The sequence below is a fragment of the Cololabis saira genome, chromosome 17 (assembly GCF_033807715.1).
Source record: "Cololabis saira isolate AMF1-May2022 chromosome 17, fColSai1.1, whole genome shotgun sequence".
Classification (NCBI taxonomy): domain Eukaryota; kingdom Metazoa; phylum Chordata; class Actinopteri; order Beloniformes; family Belonidae; genus Cololabis; species Cololabis saira.
In genome coordinates, this window is record NC_084603.1 from 31076646 (window position 1) to 31082645 (window position 6000).

A 6000-nucleotide genomic window follows, 5' to 3' on the forward strand; every position below is an offset into this window, starting at 1 on the left:
TCGGATGATGACAAATTGGGTAAAAACGTTTTATTCTTGGAGGAATAACGTTGTTTTTTTTTACCTATTGAAATGAGTTGATGAGAAAAAAAAGTGACAGTCTCCGAAGTCGCTGTAGGACTTTTATGTCTGCAAGACGCATTCAAACACGCCAGGCCTGAGCTGAGGAAAAGTTGTATATTCCTGTTATGGAGCCGCCGGGAGGCAACAAGAATGCGAGGGTTCTCTGTATGTGGCCAAACACGCACACATCCACATGCACGCAGGCATCAGATGCGCTGGCCGAGGCGCACAGATTCATACGGGGGTAGTAGGGGAAGTGCAAACACACAAACACACAAACACGCACTCTGCGCCAGAAAAACACCGTAAAAAGAAATGTGTTCAGTTAAAACCACAGAGAGCCAACGGTCACCCCGTGGCCAGCAGGACAGAAGAAAGTCTGCTCTGTTCAGCCGGCAGCGCACTGTCACCGCCGTTACTGCGCAAAACGAGCAGCGGGGTTTTGGTGCCAGATCCCTCATTTAACTCAGACGTATAGCGAAGTCTGAAATCCTCTCACTGTGACCTTTACGAGATGTATGTGCGGTGCTATTGAGACAATGTGGTTTAATCTCCAGAATCTCTCCACAGTATCCTGGGAACCCAAAACATTTGACTTTGGTGTCTTTCCTCTTTTTGCTCTCCAATCTTCCACAGCTGCATGCGCGGGCAGTGAGGAGACAGAAATCACATCACCAGGGGAGAAAAGCTTCGATAATCACCTGGCTGTTATTTTAAATCCTTCAGTTTAAGTAGTTCTTACCTCGAAAGTGGCGGATTCCGTGCGCAGCTCGTCTCTCCAGTGAAATCCTCCCCAATACATACAAGCCAGTCCAGAACGCTCACTTCTCTTAAGTTGTATTGTTTCTTTTGCCAGATGTCCAACACATCCACTAAATGAAACCCCCAGTGTTCTTTTTCTTTCTGTTGGGGTGGGATAAATGGATGATAATCAAAGCAGGAACCAAGTTGCTTTCCAGTTGGAGCGCAGAAGCAAACGCACTCAATCAGCCAAGCGGATTCTGGTGAGTTGAAAAAAAATACGAATAGATTAAAAAAAAAAAAAAAGAAAAGAAATGATTCAGCAGCCGTGCGACTTGATACGGTCCCAAAACTGACGTGGAAGGGGTTAGATGTGGTGAGGCGGGTGCAGGGGGAGAAAAGATGGGAGATCACCGTAGCATCCCTCTGTTCGGGTGTGAAATCCGGTACCGTCTATCTGTCCTCCCACCAAGAGCCTCAGATGCGTTCTGAGGAAAAGTGAGCGGGTGCGGAGCGGCAGCAGCGAGGGAGGGAGGGAGGGAGGGATGGAGGGAGGGGGGGAGAGGAGAGGAACGACGCTGCTGCCGATGGAGGGCGTTGGAAACTAGAATAACCCACCCTCTCCTCGCACTTTCTCTCTGTAGTTGAACATTTATTCTAATAGGACGGTATAACAAAAGTGCAAAAAATGTTTAGAAACAACCACTCTCTGCCCTGTAGATCAGATACACGTTGGACACAACGTTGCTTCTTGCTTACAAAAGGCAAGGCAAGGCACATTTATTTATAAAGCACATTTCACACAACGAGCATGGACTCAATGTGCTCAAATACATAAACAGACAAATGTATGTCAAGAGAAAAGCAACAATAACAACAATAATTCCATTTTAACAAAGGTGCAATCACTCAGCCAACCATTTAGAGTTTACTCAAATGCCTGTGCAGAAAGGTAAGTTTTTAGTCTGCTTTTGAAAGAGGGCACTGTTGGAGCAGACCTTAGTTCCTGCAGAGAGGAATTCCAGAGAGTGTAGTAGTGACTGAAAACACCATGAGCTGATCTAGTGTAAATTCTAGGTATGATGAGAAGACTCTTATTTGATGATCTAAGGGATCTGTCCGGTATGTATTCAGTGAGCATGTCAACCATGCGGGAGCTAAGCCATTCATAGATTTAAAGACAATAAGAAGTGCCCAAAGGGCACAAGAGCTGACAATGATTCCCCAATGCAGGATGAAAAGGCTACTTCATGCATCATTATTATTGTTTAGTTTTTTTTATGTGTGACTGCGTTTTCAGATTCAAATTCACGCGGAGATGCTGCAGCACACGAAGCCCCCGCAGGAAGGCAAACGCATGCAACAGTTGCTCCTCCCTGATTGGCTGGGAGCAGCTTCCAACGGCCGCCGTGCAGCATCCCCCCGCAGCCAATGGGAGGACAGGGAGGGAGAGCGAGGGAGGTCGATCATCAAAAAACTCTCATTCCCAAAAAGCCATTGGCTTCAAATCCCATCTGAGGTATCTCTCTGGCAGTGACGGGGGAAGAAAAAAAATAATCCGACGTCATAATTTCGGTCAGGTTTCACAGATGATTCGTCCTTCTCTGCATCATTGACTTACAGAACTGTGGTGATGCCTCACATAATTAATTGATGCATTGATTTATTCTTATCAATTTTTCATTTTTGTTGTCTTGCAACACATTTTGGGGGCTACGGGCGAAAATACCCCCTATAGGGCGCTTTAGTGCGCACGTCCTGGCTGCACAACGGGGGCGCGCACCGGGAAACGCGCAAAAGGAGAGATAGAGACACGTCCACATGCAGCTTGTGACTGATATGATAACAAGATAACAAGATAAAAGGCATAACGATTAAAAGTAAACAGCTACTGAACTGGGATTATTACTGGTAATAATATTAATTAAGGCTCTGCCCGAGGAGCGTGGACACGCAGAAGTTCACCGAGCCGTATTATTGTGCAATGTTGCCATAATGTAAAGAGTTGAGTCATGGTAATCTCTCTCTCTCTCTCTCTCTCTCTCTCTCTCTCTCTCTCTCTCTCTCTCTCTCTCTCTCTATCTCTCTCTCTCTCTCGCTCCCTCTCTCTTTCTCTCTATCTTTTCTCTCTCTCCATCCTCTTAGAAATCGATAGCATACTTAGTTTAACTGAAAGATGAAGAACGTGAGTCTGGATGAACATCCACATCTGATGTGAAGCAACAGTTGATACAGTTACAGATAATTAAATTGTCAGTTTTCACACCTACATTTGATGGATGTCAGTCACAAATGGGTAGAACAAAGCTATAACACGGTGTAAGAGGAAGTATTCGTATCTTTGAGGTGTTTTGACTAAAACATGGCACGGATATTTCATCAATACCCTGGGAAGTTGTGTCAACCTTTTATGGTAAAAAGGTAGCATTAAATGTCTCCTTAAAGACATTTCACCACATATTTAACTTTTTTGTTTAACTATCACCAGTTTTTCTGGGGTATTTTTAGCTAATGACAGTCGAACCTCAACACAGATCTGCCACCTGATAATATTGACATGTATTTATTAGTTCATAGGTTCACAATAAGTTTGGAGAAGAAGAGTCAAAAAGTGTCCTCCTGTAAATATTAAAGGAATGTTTGGACCAAACAGTCTGAGGCGAGCCAGGCACCCGGGGCCTGGCACTTGCAAACACAATGATTTTAAATTTAATGAAAAGAGCATCTACACATGGCTCGAGCCCCGCTGAAGAAGCATACAACTTCCAGTTTCAGGGTGGCTCTTTATTAAGTGTGACGTCAGAGTTTGGTCCTCAGCTAAATACAGAGCCAAAAGCAACTTGACCCAATACCAGTAACAGCAAACAGCAAACCATATATATATATATATATATATATATATATATATATATATATATATATATATATATATATATATATATATATATATATATATATTGTATGTTTTACATTTTACTGGTCTTGGGTAACAGCTGGTCTTCACTTTTAAATCACCGTTCATTACTCAAAACTTGTATTTATGGTCATTAACAAAGGAAAAATGACCTTCCTGAAAGAGAGCCCCTCTTTATGGGATCTTATTGGGTTGCATTCGCATCACAGATGTAGAATTAATGCAACAGCCAGTCACCAATCAGTGAAAATATATTGGTCCAACACGTTCTGGGCTATACTGTGGCTCCATCATTCCTGTCCTTGTTGACACGACTGAATTCTCTACCAATGTTTACATTTTTGGTTTATGCATTTGTGGGTTCCAGTGTGGCACTCAGGTGAACACTGCACATTCATATTATATTTACATTTCACAACAAATAGTTCCCCAAATGGTAAGAGAGTCTTTTCTGAAGTAAAAAAAAAAAAAGAAAGCCAACAGAAGGAATTAAATTAGCCATAGTTCCTGTGGAGTGGCGACAAAAACGGAGAACTGCCTCCAGTAGCTATATGAAAAAAGTTCAAAAGCACCTATAGGCAGCAGGAACTAGTGGATTTTTCTCAGAACTGGCACAGTTCCTGCCTGTATATTGAAGTGAGCGGCTTTGCACAGTTTGTGACTTGTGAACAAATCCTGAGCAGTATTGTTGGTTTACAGAAAAAGCCCTTGCTGTGAAAAAAACTGCAGCTCATTAAGATATTCAAGGAAACATGTTTCCTAAAAGGCAAAGTCTGAATTGAATTGTGAGTGGCTGCAATTTGGGATATTGATGGCAGAGGTCTGAAAAGCTCGGAGGTTCATTTGTAAGCGGGACACCAGAGGCTTTCATTCAGCTGGCAACAGCAGGCGATAATGCATATTTTCATTGTAGCATTCAGCAGGCCTTTATTACATTGGATACAAAATGACACAATTGGATTAAACTAAAGACTGGGTTGTCAGAAGTAATTATAGGGTAGTTTTGGTCATAATGAATAAACATAGATGTCTGTAGCCTTTTTGCTCACGGTATCTTCCACGCAAGTTGCCTGGTACGCAGACAAATCTAAATTAGTTTGAACAGATAAGCCAGTCCTTTCATTTAGACACTGAATACAGACTAACTTGCAGTCTGTATCTTTCCTCCATGGAAGGAATGTGCACGTACAAGAGACAGTGTTCTAATGCAATGAACTAAAGGATGATTTCTTCTCTTGAAAGAAACAACAGTTTGATGGTTTGGTGAAGCTTATATGCACGCTCACCTCCTTCTCTCAGGTTTAATGACAATCAAATGGGCTTAACAGTTTCAACCTTGGTCTCTAAGTGTAGGTTTATAGCTTATTTTTCTCTTCAAAAGTAAAGATTGGATGCAAAGCTATATTCCATAGGACTTTTATGTGATATAATTTAGTTCTACTCCCTGCTGAACGGCTTCAGCAGCAGTTTGGGCTTGGACTCTTTACTGGAGAAAGAAATACTAATGAATTGGAGCAACTAAAGACAGCCCGGTTGGTGTCCTGGCGGTGTAACAAAGAATCCCAACCTGTCTCAGGTTCCAGCTTGTGATCATATCTCATGCCCAGGCCGTATTATGTAAATGTCCATGTGAGTGGACCCCTGCAAATACTTCTAGTTGCCAGGAAAATGAAGAACACCATTCCTGTATGTCGGATGTTTTTGTAATGTGGGTGCAATATTACATGACCAAAACCACCGCCACACACCTAGCATACACCTATTTAATCTTTGTCAAAATTAACCCCATCTTTAAAGGAGCTTGATGCAGGATTGAGGCAGGATTTATGAAAAAAAATTGTAAACGTTTTAAGTTTTCTAGTAATAAGGTCAGATGAAGCGTTCCAAACCAAAAAGAATGAGCCCTCTAGTGTATCTCTCCTTTGCCTTGAACAGGCTGTGTGCTGCAAAATGTGCTGCAGTGCTGGGGCCGAGTTTCCTGCGCTGTCCTGCGGATGTGACGTCACATGACGCTGCATGCACGTTCTCCCCGTTCTCCCGTGCCGGCTTCGCTGTTGGCTGCAGTACCCCCGACGACTGTCGTGGTGAAGGGTGGCGCTAGAGAGTCTCATTTCTTAAAAGGAGCCTCATGCTCCTTTAAACGAGCAAAAATTTTGTATCAAGTCAGGGCAGTTAGGTGGGAGGAACTGAAATTTAAACAATAGATACCGGATTTGTTTTGAGGGGAGGTTTTGTACTCTTGTCAAAAGCTCTAGTTATTCTTCCGTGAAATGATCACCAAT

At 42.7% G+C, this 6000-nt stretch overlaps 1 protein-coding gene across 1 annotated transcript in view; it reads right to left on the bottom strand.

Moving 5' to 3' along the window:
- cdh11 (cadherin 11, type 2, OB-cadherin (osteoblast)) overlaps positions 1–1275 on the bottom strand; it is a 98899-nt gene extending 97624 nt beyond the window's left edge. The window contains exons 1-2 of the mRNA XM_061746167.1: positions 1162–1275; positions 806–1064 (exon numbers count right to left, since the gene is read on the bottom strand). The gene's annotated coding sequence lies outside the window, so the exon portion shown is untranslated. The remainder of the gene's footprint in view (positions 1–805; positions 1065–1161) is intronic.
- Between the last annotated feature and the right edge of the window lie 4725 nt (positions 1276–6000).